We start from the raw sequence: 19,190 nt of genomic DNA, 5'->3' as shown, positions 1-19,190 counted from the left end.
TTCATGCAACCGTTGCACTAAGTCACTTTCATTTTAACGGATCCATTAAATACCCTTACCTTAGTCATGTTGTGCTTTAGAGTTATTCCTTAAGGTATTTGCTTGTGTTTTTACCGAGTGGTAGACACAATGATTGTCTCAACACTTTTGTCTCCTTCATTACAATCGTAGACCCGAAATATGAAGCACTTCTGTGAGAGTGTATGGCTTTGTTTGTAGGGGAAATCATAGATTGTAATCCATCTCAGAGAACCCACGTTCATCTGCTGGGGAAGGATTCTTGAAAGGATGAAAGGATTCTAATCTTAAAAGACCCTGACTTACTCTCGGAAGGCGAAATGTATTACCTAAACTTGGCATACAGATGGGGCTCGACGTGCAAACATGTTGCTATGTCTAATCCATGCATCATGTCTACGCTTTGTGACGAGCTTTGAGCAGACACTCACCCTTGACATTATCGTGTATCCATAACGGACAGTGACGGCGACTTTGTTGTCAACGCGTCAAGTGTAATGAGTTGAGAATCAAACTTCAACCATGTACAAATTGTGTCCTGAAATTTCGGAATAATGGAAATTTTGAGCTATTTTATAGGAAGGAATGATAACACGTGCAGAGTGTTTTAAATAGCATGAATTCTCATATCCATTACTGCTACGAAACTAAGAGTTCGACACGTGTAGAGGGAAATTTAAAGGAGAGCATAAAAGACAAAAAAAAAATAATGGCTGACAACAGTTTTAAATTGAATAAATAAATTAACAGGTTGTGAGGGAAGAAATCATAAATGATTATTCCAAATGTCGACAATCTGAAAATGATATAGGCCTAGAGGTTCGTTTATCAGAAATCAAAAGAAGGTGCGTACTAACGAATCTCCGGAATTACGAATCTCATTTCACTTTCGGATTAACGAACCTGCAGAATAACAAACTGTGACAAATTTGTTGTTGCAAGTGTTGTTGTTGTTGTTTTACAGGCAACAGCTGGTGTTTCAACGATTGTTTGTTTATTTCCATCTGAGAAGATGGCTGGATAGCCCATATTCAGCTATGTTAAGCTGGTCTTCCATGGGGTCCAGTTGGAGGTGAGGTGGGACCACTTCACCGGCTTAAACACCCTGCTCTTTGCGATGAATGAATGAAGTGGGATCTTTTACGTGCATGAGTTGTCACTCTCTCATGATTACACGAGACCTCCATTTTATGTCCTATCCGAGGGACATATCGATGAAGAAGCGCGGGCACGTTGTTGCATGAAGACAGACTAAAGGCATGGAGATCTGTCGTGACAGACTCGTGAAAGTACACCCAAGTGATATGTAATGTTAGAAATGTGAAGTTTGCACTCATCAAACCAATGGGACGAAAAATAAAATCCATGTTTACAGGTGCCATCCTCTTGAGACTACACGGATCAAGTTATACGATCCACCTTCATACTGTGCAGGAAAGTCAAAGGTGAAGAAGGAGTAAAACAGAAAACATTCTACGAAAGTATATCTCCTTCAAAAACCCTTCAATCCTGACAGGCAATTATTATCATTTCGTTTGAAGAACTGAAAGCAACGAGGAGAATCAGTTGGGTAAATGACCTTTCGTCGTAGCTGGGATGATACTGATATTTCTTTGATGATGAGATTGACGAAATAAAATGATTTTCGATACAATCGTTACTATAGTTTGATCTGTAGATGTGTCCCCATTTCACCAACATAATTTGTGGGAAATCTTATATGAACAAATAAACGTTCGTAAATCTGTCATCCCAATGGATGGGAAAATCTGCTTAAATCTGTCATAATGTATAAGAGAAATAATATGTTTTCTCACGGTTTGTTTGTTTTATTTCCGTACTATAAAAATCAACATATTCCGTACATAAAGGTCAAGAAAAGAAAAGAAAAAACATACGGAGGGTAGCCCATTTTCAGTTGTGACAATGACAGTCACTTCTGGTCTTCCATGGGGCCCTGTTTACAAAAATTTCACACAATCAGGGACTGATAATATAATAAAATATAACACAAACACAAATAGAATGGTACAATACATTACTACATTGTGACTACATAATATGCCACATATTATATTACATAATAATTGTTCATAGGTTCGGAGCATATAAAAAAATCAAGTAGAAAGGATTTCGGTTCGGTCTAAATTGAACTTATATAAAAACGGGTTAAGAGGAAAGTTGACGTAAATCACGAGGTATGTTATTATACGCTGCTGCAGCTCTGCATGAGAATGATCTCTTACAATGATTAGTGTTCATAGGCTGTGGTAAATGGAAATCGTTTTGATTACGTAGAGAGTATGGTGGTGTCTTGTACTTAAACATATCTTTCATATATTCGTGGGCCATGTCATTCATAATCTTTTACATGAATGATGGCAGACGATTTTTTTTTTGTCTTTTGGTTATTGTATTCCACCCTAATCTATAATGAACTCACTGGTAGTAACATGGGAATAAGGGTTAACTTTCAAAATTAATCTCCCGGCTCTATTTTGCATCTTCTGAAGTTGAGAAAGAGAGTTACCGTTGGTGGATTGCCATCACCGTAATCAAAATGAGGTAACACAATAGAATTATATACAATGTATCAATTTCCATTCAGTCATATTAACAAATTGTCTCAAACGACCCATATAGCTAATCCTTTTACTTAACTTGTTACATAGTCGTTCGATGTGAACATCCCACAGTAACGTATCATCTACAATAATTCCCAGATATTTAAAACTATTCACCTGAAGTAATTGTTTACCCCTAAGTTTAACATTCAAATACTCTTGCTTTTTTAACATATTATTTGTACCAACTAACAGTATTATTAAGATATCCAATCTCGCCTTGTTTATTTTATAATCTTCACATTATGAATATACTGAACTTTGATGATCGCTATTGTTATTGTTACTATTTTCATCACAATCACTCAAATCACTATCATTTTGCTACTAATTATAACCTATCATTATCATTATCGTCACCATCATCATTATATTTTGCATGCGTTGTTGGCAAAGCTACTGTACTTTACTGTACTTTATAGTGTGTGTATGTTTTTTAAATGCATGGCACTGACAAGTCTTCAAACGGTAATACCTTACATTCTCCATACTTGACTCCCACCCCCCAAGAATGTCAATGCAAAGGGATACAGAGAAGCATATATAATTCCGCTACTGGCTGGTTCCACAAAGTTCTGAATTACTCGACGCTCTCTCATTATAGCATCAGAGGTCGAGTGAAATGCCGAGGAGAAACGAAAATTGAGAGATAATGAGATCGTCTTGCGTGTCAGTGTGAGTCCTGGTTCAGCCTTCCCTTGTCTGGCTCTGCAATCGAAAGTTGCCATGCATAAGATGTCACATCTTATATAACGATGTGTGTGTGTGTGTGTGTGTGTGTGTGTGCGTGTGTGTGCGTATTTTTTGTATGTATGTGCGTGCTGATTCTGTTTTTATACATACATGCCGTTGCCTTCTTTCAATAGTTTTATATTAGTTGATATTTCAGTAATGAACACACTGGATTTCACTTGTTACTATAGGCCATTATCAGTGATAATACTGTTCTGAGGGAACATAATTATCTGTTTTTGAAAATACGTGTTCCATAACAGGTACTGGAACTAAAGTAATATTCGTAATACAATTTGAATGTGGCGGCAGTGATCATAACAATCTCATGACTAGTGCTAACACAAGCAAGGAATCCCATAAAAAAAAAAAAGAATCCTCACCACGCGATGGTACATGACCATAGGTTACACTTGGTATCAGTTACTAGTACTGCTGTGCGGGATGAATATCCCGTTCAAGCGAACTGTAACGCAGAACATTGCATCTTAAAGAAAATGCTGACCCCCCCCCCCCCCCCCCCCCCCCCCCCGCACCCCCTCTTTCTCTTTGTTTCTACAAGTCATATCACAAGCAATCCTGCAGTATAGTGAAAGGGGCTAGTCATGTTGAGTGACTCCTTGGAAAGCTGTTTATAATTTTACTTGCAGAATATATAGGCCTAATGTAAGAATTTTCACCATTTGTGTGTGTGTGTGTGTGTGTGTGTGTGTGTGTGTGTGTGTGTGTGTGTGTGTGTGTGTGAGTGTGTGTGTGTGTGTGTGTGTGTGTGTGTGAAAACAAGATGTACTCTACAAAACAGAAGTTGATATGATGTATTATGAGATGAAGCATGATTAAAGCCCTTGTGTTAGAATTTTAAAATAGCTATATCATCATCTAAAATAAGGCAAATTCCTGTTAAATTGTCACAGTCGAATTGCCACCGACTTTGCCGAAGGAGAAAATCGTGAGAGTGGTGAGTTTCCGGTTCATGAAAATGAGTAGATATTAGATGATCACAACGTGGTTCAACTCGAACTGGGCCTCAGATGCGAGTGCGTGTTTAAATAATGTCACACAATCCTATGGTGTCTACGGCTAGGACGCCACGCGGAAATCAGGGCTCCAAACCATACTGTGAATGAGACATCATGAAATGTATTCCGGCGATATCTGTATTGACGACAAACGGCCCGTGTTAGCCAATCGTATCAGCGAGAAGAGTGAGCTTGAAATACGTGTGAAAGGGATTGCTCCCCTGTGATATCAATGTTCTATGCTCAAGATTCTTCATCCAGTGCACTTACATGTCTTAGTGTAATACAAACCATGGCATGTGTAAACGAGCAATATTCGACGAGAATGATAATCCAATCCCTTAGCCGGGGCGCAGCAAAAGCCCCCTCGCGTACCTGGGAGGGGTAAAATACCTTTCCGTTCTCTTCACCACCATAAACTCAATATACTGTAAAGACGCACATTCGGATTAATAGGTGACAGATGTTATGATTGAACCATTCATCTTGCATCTGAATATTTAGTTTTCTTCCACCTTTGTTTTAAAAAATGGCATTGTTGCAAATATTCCATCAAAGTTTGCACCATGCCGATTGCTAAATGTCAATTCTAAAAATGTAAAAAGCTCCCTCGTGTGGGAGGAGGACACCCCTCCTATCCTTCCCCTTTGGTCAATCTCAATAAACACTCTTAGGCCTACACAGTGAAAAGACGCATACAGCAAGATCAAAAGGTTACAGATGCCACGATTTAGCCATTCAAATTGTTCCTTAATGTTGCCTTTTCTTACCTTTGGGACTGAAAAAAGAAGAAGAAAATATTACACCAAGTGATCACCAGATTGTTCAATCTTAATTCTACAACGGTAAAAGCTCCCTCGTTTGGGAGGGGGACACCCCTTCCAACACCCACCCTCTTCGGTCCACCTCCACAAACTGTAAGGGTAGGACACACAGAAAATATACGCTGATCAAGATGTGATAAATACATGTTAATGATATAATGATTTAGCCATTCACATTGTCTCTAAATCTTAATTTTCTTACTTTTTGATTAAAAAAGAAGAAGTACAAAACTCGATTGTTCAATTTCAATTCCAAAAATACAAAAGCTCCCTCTTGTGAGAAGATGGCACTCCTTCTCACACCGGTTTATTGTCACTTAGTCTGATATCAGGTTGATCTACTTCCACGTTCGTCTAACATCTATATGGCTAAACTCATTTAATCATCTATTTTGTCTAATGCCCGTTGGTCCAGTCCTCACTAGTTTGTCTTAAGCCTAGTTTGACGAATTATCTTTTCGTCTAATGACCAGATAGTCTAATTCCCATTTCGTCTACTTGATTTCCCCCCATTTTCCCTAATACCGTTTGGTCTATTACCAGTTCGTCAGATTTCATTATTTTAGTCTATTATTTATTCGCCTAATTTTCATTTAGTCTATTTTTCATTTGGTTTATGGACATTCGTCTGATTACTGTTTGGTCTACTACCTGTTTGGTCTATATTTCACTTGGTCTAATATTTAGTTGGTCTATTTCAAACTCGTCTAATCTATTATCTGTTCGTCTAATTTCAGTCTATTTTTCATTTGGTCTATGGACATTCGTCTGATTACTGTTTGGTCTACTACCTGTTTGGTCTATATTTCACCTAATATTTAGTTGGTCTATTTCAAACTCGTCTATATTATCTGTTCGTCTACGTCTAGGTCATTCGTCTGATTACTGTTTGGTCTATATTCTAGTTTAGGTCTATTTCCATCTCGTCTAATTGCGGTAGGTCTACTTCCATCTGGTCTACAAGCCAACTCGTCTAATTGCCATTAAACTATTTCAGTTACCTTTACCATTTAGTCTAATCTCATTTGGTCTTATTGCCAATAGGGCTACTCTCGTTTCATCCACAAATGCATAAATATTATTAGAAATGCAGCGAACCATCTTCACAAGCAGGTGGCTCCATCGCAGATGGACAAATGTTGCAAGATGTTATTGTGATAAGTACATTTCAAACATAAACAAGAATGGCTCATTACATTGCAATATGCCGCTTCTTCTCATGTATGGTGTAGATGTATGCAGATTGTAAGTCACAGAACGGACATAAATCTCACTATACATGGAGGGGGGGGGGACATTAAAAACAAGTATTGAGAAAACTATAAAAATATAATGTTGCGTCTATTTAAGTGAGTCTAAAATCATATGATGATGACAATGATAATAACGACAACAGTAATGATCATGCTGATTGATTTTATTGTCATCAAATTAAGCATAATGACTTAATAGTTATCTTGCAACATAAAGTTCAAACTACAAGCGCATGAGCGATTGCACCATCCCCAGAAAACGAAGGTTTTCTGATATAAACCAACGGAGCTTATAGACCTATTTTGTATTGCAGCACTTTTGTTGCCATTGTACCGCTATCATGAATACTTTATAGTAAAACATATCTATACCGGGTAAAAATATATATATATTTTGTGTCATGCATCATTGTTACAGAATCAATCATTTTTCCGTGTTTGTTTTGTTTTGCTTTGTGCGGATGTGAAACACGTTCCAATGACAGTTACCTCCGGGTGTACAATATTTATTCTTCAAAAACAATAATTCTGAGAATGTCATAGGTTGAACCTGGTAACACTGATGTACCAATACCTGGAATTGGACATGAATGGTAGACGACAAATAACTAAATATTAGACCAAGTGAACATGAGAAAAATTTAGTGTGCTTTTGTATAGACTAAATGGTAATTATATAGATCATGTGTGCATTAGACTAAATGGCCATGAGACCAACAGATCAGTACCCTAATTGATAGGCAGCCCAATTAGTTATTAGACTAATTGCTATATCTAAGCACGTATAAACATTATGTGCTTACTAAGCCTACATCCTATTCAGGTGTGAGCTCTACTATGATGTTATATGCATGACAGCGAAGGCAAGTAGAAAGTAGCTATACACACTGTACAAGCTGCACTATGCACACAGTTACATTGAGCACTGGTAGAAAATGAGAGAAAGGAAAGTAAGAGAAGTAAGAGATGGAGAGAGAGAGAGAGAGAGAGAGAGAGAGAGAGAGAGAGAGAGAGCAAGAGAGCTATGAAACCTCAGATCTTCGCCAAACATTCTAGGACACATTATAAGTGCCATAAGCACATAAAAATACAAATTCAAAGTCACGTTTGTGACTGGCTCACGGAACGGCGCGCCGCGGCGACTCATTGCTGAGAGAGGGAGAGATGGAGAGAGAGAGAGAGAGAGAGGGGGGGGGGGGGGGTGGGAAGAGAATGCTTCAACGGAAGTACTCCAAATCAGACTCTATGATACGTGCAATAAAGGCCGAAGAAGGCCACGACATTGATCATTGCTGGACTTCAGCCCTTCACTCGATACTAATTACAGGTATTATGTATGTATAGATGGTCGGTTTAGAACTTCCATTTTCTTTGTACGTCGAGATCCACATGACTGTATAGGCCATAACTTTCAGTCCTGGCATAATCAAGAACCGCGAAATGATCTCCTGACACACATTGTGAGTACATTATTTTTCAACGACAAGTACAACGCCGCGATAAATTAATAAAATATGCATTCCTCATTATTGAAGGTCACTTTGCAGTGTTGTGTCTCATGGTCAGGAAAGTATATGTCGTCTTCAGTCGTCTTATAGTTACAAGTATATACAATGTCTTCACAGAGTCGAGCCGTCACATACACATTACATCATTGTGTATATTTCTGGTATCAAATCATACTCGCTGCACGTCAAATTGACAGTACGAATATACTGCACAGTGGGGGAAAAATAAGCAAAAATAGTAAACAGAAATTGAGAGAAATAAGAAGCCGAAAGATATCGCTGGTGTTTCCTCTTTCCTCGAAATATTACAGGAAACAGTTACATTTCTGTTATCATAATGCAGGACCCGCGTTTTGTTTGTGTTTCTTAGGTGGGTACCGAGTGGCTCGTGTAACATTTATGTTAAAGGGATAGTAGTGTTGGTTGAGATGAGGATTCAGCTTTTAAGTTCTTGCGAGATACTTTCAAATATGTAAAAGCATACAGTTCCAAGAGGAAGTTGATTCGATGAAAATCGGTTTTGTAATAACTGAAATATCCAAAAAACAAAGTAAAACAAAGCGATTGTAATAAAAGGTGAGTCCCACCTTTTATTAGGATTGCTTTGTTTGGGTTATCTCAGCCATTTCAAAACCCATTTTAACCAAATAAACGTTAACTTCCTCTAAGAATAATATGCTCTTTCATATTTAAGACATTTCTCATTATTTCAGAAAAATCATAATAAAAAATGTTGGAAACCTAAAGCCCATCTCAACTGAAACTGCGCCACCCCTTTAAATCTGTGCGATCAAAATGGTCACCTAAATGGCTCAGCTGTGTACATTGTGGTTGTCAACGTCAAACATTTTCTCGCGATCACCTATAGATATTCGGGAAAAATTATGCACATCAAGGTCTCATCACTTAAAATATAAAGGAAAGAGGAAACACTCGTGCACATTCACACTCAAAGGGCAGATGAACAGACAGAAAACACACACACACGCACACACATAATTCTACCGTTACACATATTGTACGATATGCCCTATACTCTGTAAACACTATGCTATACTCAAGCTGTCTACCATGTGGCATGTTTTGTCACAGAGCACGTCTCTCTCAATCCATAGGCCTATTTACTATATACCCCATGCCAGGAAACCATCATCCGTTCAACTCTAGGTATCGAGCAGAGGATGCTTTAATGAATTCCATTTCATTTTCGGACTAACGAACCCGAATTCTTATTCGGAAAAATTAATTCTAATTTGGTATATGGAACCAACTTTTTTGGGGAAAAAAACGAATTTTTGGAAAAAAAACCCGAACCATCACAATAATAGTGATATCCTTAATCTCGTAATTTGATTAGTTCACATTGATAGATCTATACATAAACGTTATAAACTGACCGTTTACGAAAACGGAAAGCGTAACGTTGCCAGAGCTATTCACCTCCCTGATTGTACCACTGTCTCACGACACTGATGGATGCCAACCATGACGATTAATTAGCATGTTAGTAAGAAATTCATCTAATGTGGCATTCTGACTGTACTACTAATAAACCCATTGTTTTCGACACACTCGTATAGTTTTGGTTCAGACCTAACTGTAGGTTTCTAACATTGTTTGCTACGACAATGAGAAAACGCTTGTGAAATATGAAAGAGCATGTAATTCCAAGAAAGATTCAAATATTTCATGAAAATTGGTTTTGAAATGGCCGAGATATCTAAAACAGAGCATCCTAATAAAAGATGGGGCCCACCTTTTATCAGAATCGCTTTGTTTTACTTTGTTTTTGGATATCTCAGCAATGCCAAAGCTGATTTTCATCTAAGTAACTTTGAATTCTTCTTAGAATGGTGTATGCTCTGTATATATGATTTCAATCCTTATCTCCACCAATACTATACCATCCCTTTAAGCAACTTTCTAATTATACACAATCAGTTTTTTGAATTAGTGTATGTCCACTCCATGTGCAAATCGACTTTGATAAAATAGAGTGAATCAAGCAGAAAGGGAATACATTTCAAAAGAAATAGATATGAAACACAAAGGATATTGACATTTAATTTTTCATGTTTCTTTAAAAAAAGTTATTGGTTGCATTTACACGATTGGTATTATGTAAATTATAGATGAGGCAAAGATGTCACAACCCTCCCATTAGTTTGTGCATAATGATGTCCATCAACCATGCTTTTTAATCAATACTTAATGATGTATTGTTCACAGGAGCCGCACGCAGAACAGGGAGACTATAGGGGTCTGCCCCCCCCCCCCCCCAAAAAAAAAAAAAAAAACAAAGAGGGGGGGGGGGGGACACAAGAAAACCCATGATTTCTTGATGTTTCCACCCAGACACTCTAAATTCCCATCAAAAAAGGGGGAGGGGAGCATGCACTCACCCTTGACCAAACCAACTGCCAGCACTACCCTCTTCTGATGCCTTCCTCAGAGACCGACTCTCACAAGACAGTCATACAGCCCACGAGTTCGACATTGAAAACAGGTCTATGTGTCATACGGTTCATGAGTCATACAGCCCATAAGTTCGACACCAGGCAAATAAAGCCCAAGAGTTCGACACTAGGTAAAAACAGCCCAAGAGCAGGCCCGTAACTAGGATCTTTATGGGGGGGGGGGGGGGGGGGGGTTCAAAATTGGAAATAGTGGACCTTTCTGACGGAGTTAAGCAACCAAGCGGGATAGGGTCTCACTCTGGGAGGGGTATATTCTAAAACGTAAAAACAATCAATTCTTCACCTTTAATAGTTCGGTTTGACACATGTATCAGGCATGAAGAAAAGTCTCTGATCATATTCGTGCCTATATACTGGATTTTTCTTATACCAGAGCGCCGGAACACTTTTTTTTTTTTGGGGGGGGGGGGGGGCAAAATCTCGACGGGGGCACATTATGTGACGGTGTGAAATCCTCGGCGAGGGAGCGAAGCGACCGAGCGGGGGTACCACGGTAGGGACTTTTTGTAAAAACAGAGTACAAAAGTCGCATTTATAGAGCATTTAAAAGCAAATTTCTAGGAAATTACACATAAAGGAAAAATTTAGTGCGAAGGACTATGATTATAACATACGGGGGGTACATTTATGAGACGGTGTAAGATCCTCGGCAAGGGAGCGAAGCGACCGAGCAGGGGGGAGGGTGTGGGAGGGGGGACACCCCCTCCCAAGGTAGGGACTTTTTGTAAAAACAGAGTACAAAAGTCGCGTTTATAGAGCATTTAAAAGTAAATTTCTAGGAAATTAAACTTAGGTAAAAAAACAAAAAACAAAAACTAGTGCGAAGGATTATGACGCCGGTCCTTCTCTCTGAAACAATCTTCCCCTTCTTCTTCGTCAGGCTTCCTCAACCATTCCTTTAAGCAACTCCTTAAAACACATCTGTTTAATTCTCAATCATGAATGAAGTATGATTGTTATAATTTGAGTCGTTTTGTATTTGTTACTGCATATTTTGTATATGCTGGGTTTTTCTTATGTTTCTGAGATTTATTTCGTTATATAGGGCCTATACAGTAAAGCATTTTGTTTTTGTTTGTATTTCATTTGCTCTGATAAGTTATCGTATTTGAATATTGTATGGTTGTATTATGTACTGTTCGTGTTGGTTATGTAAGAGCGCCATGAGCATCATTCTTGATGGACTTTCAGCGCATTATAAGAGGCCACTATTATTATTATTATTATTATTATTATTATTATTATTATTATTATTATTATTATTATTATTATTATTATTATTATCATAATTATTATAACATACGGGGGGTACATTTTGATGTGACGGTGTGAGATGCTCGGCGAGGGATCGAAGCGACCGAGCAGGGGGAGGATGTGGGAGGGGTAATACCCCCCTCCTACGGTAGGGAGTTTTTGTAAAAACAGAGTACAAAAGTCGCGCTTATAGAGCATTTAAAAGCAAATTTCTAGGAAATTAAACATAGTGAAAAAAATAGTGCGAAGGACTATGATTATAACATACGAGGGGTACATTTATGTGAACGTGTGAGATCCTCGGCAAGGGAGCGAAGCGACCGAGCGGGGGGGGGGGGGGGGGGGGAGGGTGTGGGAGGGGATATCCCCCTCCCACGGTAGGGACTTTTTGTAAAAACAGAGTACAAAAGTCACGTTTATAGAGCATTTAAAAGCAAATTTCAAGGGAATTAAACATGGCGGAAAAAAATAGTGTGAAGGACTACGATCATAACATACGGGGGTACATTATGTGACGGTGTGAGATCCTTGGCGAGAGTGTTGGAAGGGGGTAAAACAAACATCACTGCGAAGGACTATCATCATAACTCATGAAAACTGTTCATTTTACTATTATGTACGGGCAGAGCGAGTGAGCCACTTTCACTTTGCCATTCGTCCGAAATGTATTCATTAAAAGCTTAAACGTGATCGCATTGTTCGAGCAATAAGAATTATTCCTATATTGCTAAATTGCTAAAAAGCATAGAAGAAAGGGAAAATGTAAGGTTTACTAAAGGTATGTTTCAGAGGGCACACTCGAGGACGCGAGGCTACCATCTATACACTAAGTACTCATAAGTAAATATAGTGTATAGATATTATGGTGTATATTGATAATGAATTATGATTTTCGCCTTTATTGTTAATATTGGTCTTTAAATAATTGATTGATTATTTTTTACAGGGGGCAAAATTATTGGGGGGGGGGGGGGGGGGCAAGTGGCACCCCTGCCCCCCCCCCCCCCCCCCCTCCCCACTTCCGGCGCCCTTGTTCTTATACCTATTATCTATACCAAGTTCAGCATCATTCTTCTTGGATTTGTGTTGCTGAAGATATCAACCACCTCTTCCAGGTCAGGTTGATCACTTTGTGGTAGTGAATATGGAGAAGCGCAAGAGATGTAATAGTCGAGTTTGAGTCATGCTGGCTTTTGTTTTCGTTTTTGTTTTATTTTGGTTGTTGTTGTTTTTTATCTTTAAAAATCATTCTTCTGTCGTATTTGGAGCTTTGGGATGAAGTTTTCACTTTTTTTTTTTTTTTTTGGGGGGGGGGGGGGTTCGTTCGAACCCCCTGAACCCCCCCCCCCCCCCCTAGTTACGTGCCTGAAGTGTTTGACAGATACAACACAGGGCTTTAATGTGTTGGTCTCCGTGGGCCTTGTTTGCTTAGTGTCGAACTCATGGACTTTATGACTCATGAGCTGTATAACTTGTGGGCTTTGTAAGTAACTCATGGGCAGTATGACTCATGGGCTGTATGACTCGTGGGTGTCGGACTCAGGACGTGCACCCCGTAATTACAACCCCCTCACGTTGTTACTACTGAGTCATTACCCAATAAAGTCATCAGAACTCCGTAGGCAAAGTATATACAACATAGTATGTGTATATGAAGTACCTGTACTTCATGCATTCTTCTTGATTTCACACCATACAATAAAGAAGCTCTAGTGAAGAGTTTACAGTGCCGAGTCTAACAAGAGTTATGAGGCAATGACATCAGCTCATCCAATTAGCATAATAGGACAATGTACATAATTCCATTTAATATCACATCTCCATTTGTACAAATAGTACATTCTACTACCAAAGAGATAATACCTGTCAAGTTTGGTGAAAATTAGGATGCATTTTCAAGGAGATGGAAATGTTAAAATTGGGGCCTAATTCTGGTAATTTTGCATCCCCAGATCTGCCATGAGCAAACTTTGAAACAAAAGTCCCGAATCTCCTCACTCATTGTAATATCAACTTAGCTCTCTCACTTCTGGTTGTAGAGAAGACTTTCAAAGATTTCTTAATATGGGGGCTTTGCACCCCCCCCCCCCTCCCCCTCCTCCGGGCCGAGGGTAAGGTGCCCATTACTGGAACAAACTGAAATATTATCACGCTATGGATGTTACCTGCAAAGTTTGGTGAAATTTCTCATGGAGTTTTCAAGAAGAAGCTGAATATGTAAGAAGTTCACGCATGATGCACGACAAACTACCCACACCAGACGTCTAACGATGAATGAGCTGCAATCGCTCACTTGAAGACTTTGGCTCAGGTGAGCTAAAACCCATGAATATGCCACTCTGCATAATCAATTCTGTAAGAGTAACCACATTTAAGTAAAGTTTTCTGGATAAAAGAGAACCATTACACTGTCAAGATGATGCAATAGGTAAACTAAATAACAGACATAGAGCAACTGTATTAGTATTAAAAAGCAGTATGCATTTGATAACTTTATTCTGTTCACAATCTGCAATCCTGTGATAAATAGACCGGTAACTTACAACTATTGTTGGGACACACGTGAATGTGGGGGATTAGGAGCTCTGTGATGTGATTTGTAAACAATGCAGGCATATTCCATTACAATAAACACGGATATAACAAATTCATGATGTACAAAGCAACTTACTACAGTGTACTTTGAACCATGGCCTATGATACTTTTTCATGTCAAACCCAATTTGCTTGACAAATAGCTTTGTAGTGACTAGGTTTGCCGAACACACTGAGCAGCCCACTTGAACATCTCCTCCTCCTTCATCAAAACATGAATGATATACACATGTACAAAGTAATAACATTTGATACGTATCAGAAATGAACATGTACTGTCAGAGCATTCACAATAAAAATGAACAAAAGGATACAAACAACAAAATGTCTGTTTAAGTGAAGAAAAAAAAAACATAATTGTCAGATAAACACATATCATGTTTCTTTCATTATGCTCATTCATTTGTTTCATACACACAATTTCATGCTTTCTCCAGAGAAACAGCTTCTCCTTTCTGAGTTGGATGAAATAGTCCTTCTCTCAGAATCACAGAAATTGTCATCCTTTTTGGGTCACTTTATTTGACAAGGAGGTATTAATAATTACCTGCAAGCCATAAGACAGTCACATGCCCAAGACTGCCAATCTAGACATTGTGTCAATGACAAATTAGCTGTGAGATGATCACACCATTCAATATGCAATTTGTCTTGTCACCATGCTTTCGATCTTACTTTCTTGATATTCATTTATGCACAACATTTTTCTAATTTTTCAAATTTCTCTTCCCCAATAAATCCCAAGTCATGCGTACAATAAAAATAGAGTCACTGAATCACTTGATCCTCATAAAGTTGAAAGCTCCACTTTTATCATTTATTACAGAATAGAAGAGTTTAATTCAAAATCAAGTTCACTGTTGTGGAGATTGACTAAAGGTACAGTTCCCAAATTAGCATGGATAGTTTCAGTATAGTTGTGCACTGTCGATCTGAATTCCATAGATTGGAATCAACGTAAAATTCATTCCGGATAAAGGAAAGAAAGTTTTAAAAATATATGTACCGGTACATGTATATGTAAACACTGGCATGTGTAGAACATGCTTATTACTATTCTTCTTCTTATTATTATTATCATTATTATCATTATCATTATCGTTATTATTATAACTATCCTCATTGTTATTATGATTATCCTTATCATTGTTATTATTACTAGTAATATTATTTTTTACTTCATTTAAATTTTTTTTTCCGCTCTTGGCGTCCTGGAAATTGTTGTTGTTGTTTTAAAGGAAGAAAAGAAAGAGAGAAAAAAAAATTCTGGAAATTGTATTAGGATTATCATGCTACTGTGTCATTACATGTGTCTGAAGTAAGCTAAAACGACAGAAGTTAGTGTGTTTCCTATATGTGTTGTATCGTATCCGGGCAATTACCCTGAGGGGGCAATTACCCCCCGGCTAAATACTGGTTAGTGGTAAGCTTAGAGTAACGATTAGGGTTAGGGTTAGGGTTAGGGTTAGGAGTTTGAGTTAGGGATAGGATTAGGTTCAGGATTAGGATTAGGGCCAGGGGAAGGGTGCGGGGTAATTGCCCAGGGGGTAATTGCCCTAGACCCGTGTTGTATGTGTACTTTAATCTACATAATACACTGTATGTACCTCATTTACTACACACAGTACAATTTTGATCATGATGCTTTATTTGTGTGGAAACTGAAATTTTAATAAAAGCATGCTTTAATTTCTCCCATTAAATATGGCTTTGTCTGGATACAACTAGAATTACCCATTGCCAAAAAATGGAGGTGAACTCCCTGGGTGATTAAATGATAGGCATTAAGAGCATACCTGATGGACTTGCATACCAAAGAAGGAAAAAAAAAAATCAATAGGTGTGGCCAGTAGGGTGTGAACAATTCAGCAAACTGAATACATGTATGTAAAACCTTTGACCCTATAAAAGATGGCACACTGAGGGCAGCATCAGCAAAAACTACAGGAGTCTAGATTTGACCATCATACACCAATACAAAATTTCCTTCATATTCGTCATGAAACACCACCTTATGTTGCACACAAGACATCCACCAAAATATGACTTTTGACCGTGCACAAGGCAAAATACTGAGAGCAGCACTACCAGAAACAACAGGGGTGGTATTCTGAGACCGTTTTATCTCTGTTGTAAGTCTGTTGTAACAAATCAGTATTCTGAACACCGTTTTATCTCTTTTGTAACTTCTGTTGTAACTTGTGTTTTATCTCGCACTCTCTTTGCCTGCGCATACCATTGTCATAGCGGATGCGCACACGTGTAACTTTGGGCGCAATTAGATTAGATTAATCCATTAGATTACACGGTATTCTGAACACCGTTTTATCTTCTGTTGTAACTCTCATCACGCGCAAATGTATGCTTCTGAGATAAAACAGGGTGCTAACTCTCGTTTTAACTTCTGTTAGATAGTGAGATAATCTATCAACTCAATATTGTGGTATGGGAGTTCAAAATAACAAACAATAAACAAAAAATAAATCTAATTTGTAAAGGAGACAAATTGAAGAGACTTGCACCTGAACCTTCACCCCTCTGAATAATATCTTTCTTTCATAAACAAAATATAAACACAATGTATGTACAAAATGACAAAAGCTAAAGCAGTTTGACAAAATGTAAACTCATTTCACAATACAAAATTTGGTAACAGTACAGTATACGCGTAGCATGTCTGCACATAGGTAAAAACACAAACACATGCATGCAGGCCTACAGAAAGGTTACAGGCACTGCCGGCAGTTTACTGTAAGCACTAAAACAAAAACTCATTATAGGATACAAAATTCCTGTACCATGCCAAAGACCTTCATATAGAAAGTTTCCTCCAAATTATACTCAATTGTTATTTATAAAAAAGTAAAAGTCATTTAACTCTATTTATGGTATCGTTTATGATTATTCATCTGAATTGAACAATTTTTTCCATGATTGCACTATCTTCACCAATACGAATTCATTTTCAGTACCTTTGGGTGTTTCAAAAAATATTTCTTAAGCACTTGTTTTACGAGAAATTTCAAAAAGCGGACATTTGATATTTTCCCAAATATCAAGAAGTCAATTAATCTTCTGAATGCCGTGAGTGCCATTAACAAACAATGAATAGTTAACAAAACACAATAAACGTGACAATTTCCCATCTCTCTAACGGAACAGCGTGTACCAAAAAAAAGAAGAAGAAGAAGAAGAAATAATAAAGTATTGCAAGGGCCTACTTTAATTCAGAAGCGTCTAGTTCCCCATAAATCGTGAAATTTGGATTCCTCTAATGAACGCCAAATATTTTATTATTCTTTAAACAAAATTTCATATAAAAACTAGAAATGTCGCTATGGCGACTGATGCCTCCGCCATAATGCATGATTCTCCAATAGGTGTATGGTACAATGTCTTCACAATGTCTTCACAATGTGTTATGACAGTTTCACAAAACTGACAAAATATTGAAAGGACAGGTTTGTCAGAAATATCTTGAATGTTCACTTTCCTTGAACTAGATTTGCTATAATTGTCTAAGAGTGTAGGTACCTGTGTTTGGGGAATTGAGAATTTTTACTTGACTTCTGACCGACCCTTTTATAAGTTTATGCATTGAGTAATTTTCAAGGTATGAAGAAAGAGTGTAATTACAGTATAAAATATATATTTTTTGCATTTAAACCTGGCCTTTGACCCTTAACCTTTGACCTTTGACCTTCTGGCTGGAAATTTCCCAGAGAATCCCCATTAGGGAATACATGTATATATCAAGTTTTAGTTTTGAAAATAATAATGCAAGCATTGCATATAATAGTATATGAGGGAAAGAGTAACATTTTGAGGAGTTGACCTTGACCTTTGACCCCTGACTATTGACCCATGACCCCTACATTCCCTAGAAAATCCCTGCCAGTCAGTACATGCGTATGTACCAAGTTCCATGAAGATACATTGAACCATTTGCGAGAAAAGTGAAAATGTGACGTATTCACCTAACCTTTGACCAATTGACCTCTGACCTCATGACATGAAACTCTCTCTGGAGAATCTTTATGCAGTAGTACATGTCTACACTAAGTTTCAAGAAAATACCTTCTGGCATTGCATGGATATGGGGAAATAGCAACGTTTTTAGCATTTGACCTTGAACTTTTGACCTTTGACCTCTTGCCAATGTCACTAAAATCTACTCAACTAATTGCCCCATCATACATCATTCTTGCACCAAGTTTGGTGAAAGCTGCTTCATCCAGTTTTTAGTTATCACGTAAACAGATAAATTTTAGGATTTGACCTTGATCTTTGACCTTTGACCTCTGTCCAATTTCACTCAAAAACTAATCAAGTAATTGTCCCATCATACATCATCCTCAGACAAAGTTTGGTGAAATTTGCTGAATCCAGTCTTGAGTTATCGCGTAAACAGATACAATTTAATGATTTGATCTAGAACTTTGACCTTTGGCCGATTTCACCCAAAATCTAATCAAGTAATTGCCCCATCATACTTTATACTTGGACCAAGTTTGGTAAAATTCCAGTCAATACTACTCAAGTTATCTCGTAACGAATGCGGACATACAGTATGTACGGACATACAGACGTACGGACGGACGGACGGACGGACAACCCGAAAACATAATGTCTCTGGCACCACTTCGTGGTGGAGGCATAAAAACCTCAATTTGAGAAGCTTTTCCAATCCCCCTACAGCACCAACCATATACGTCAAGACTGGTGAGAAGGCATGAATGATCAAACTTCTGTTGTAACTTCATATCCTCTCTGCCTCTCTTTACATGCGCATGCCATTGTCCTATTTGTGCGCACGCCAGAGATTGAGCGCTTGTTAAAACGTGCATAGTTAAGCAAGGCGCGTTTTGCCCAAGGGAGCAATCTTA

This window comes from Diadema antillarum, unplaced genomic scaffold, assembly GCF_040938485.1.
Source record: "Diadema antillarum isolate AM-2024a unplaced genomic scaffold, OU_Dant_1.0 seq00001330_RagTag, whole genome shotgun sequence".
Taxonomy (NCBI): Eukaryota; Metazoa; Echinodermata; class Echinoidea; order Diadematoida; family Diadematidae; genus Diadema; species Diadema antillarum.
The sequence above is the reverse complement of the archived record's forward strand: the minus strand, read 5'-3'. Positions refer to the sequence as shown.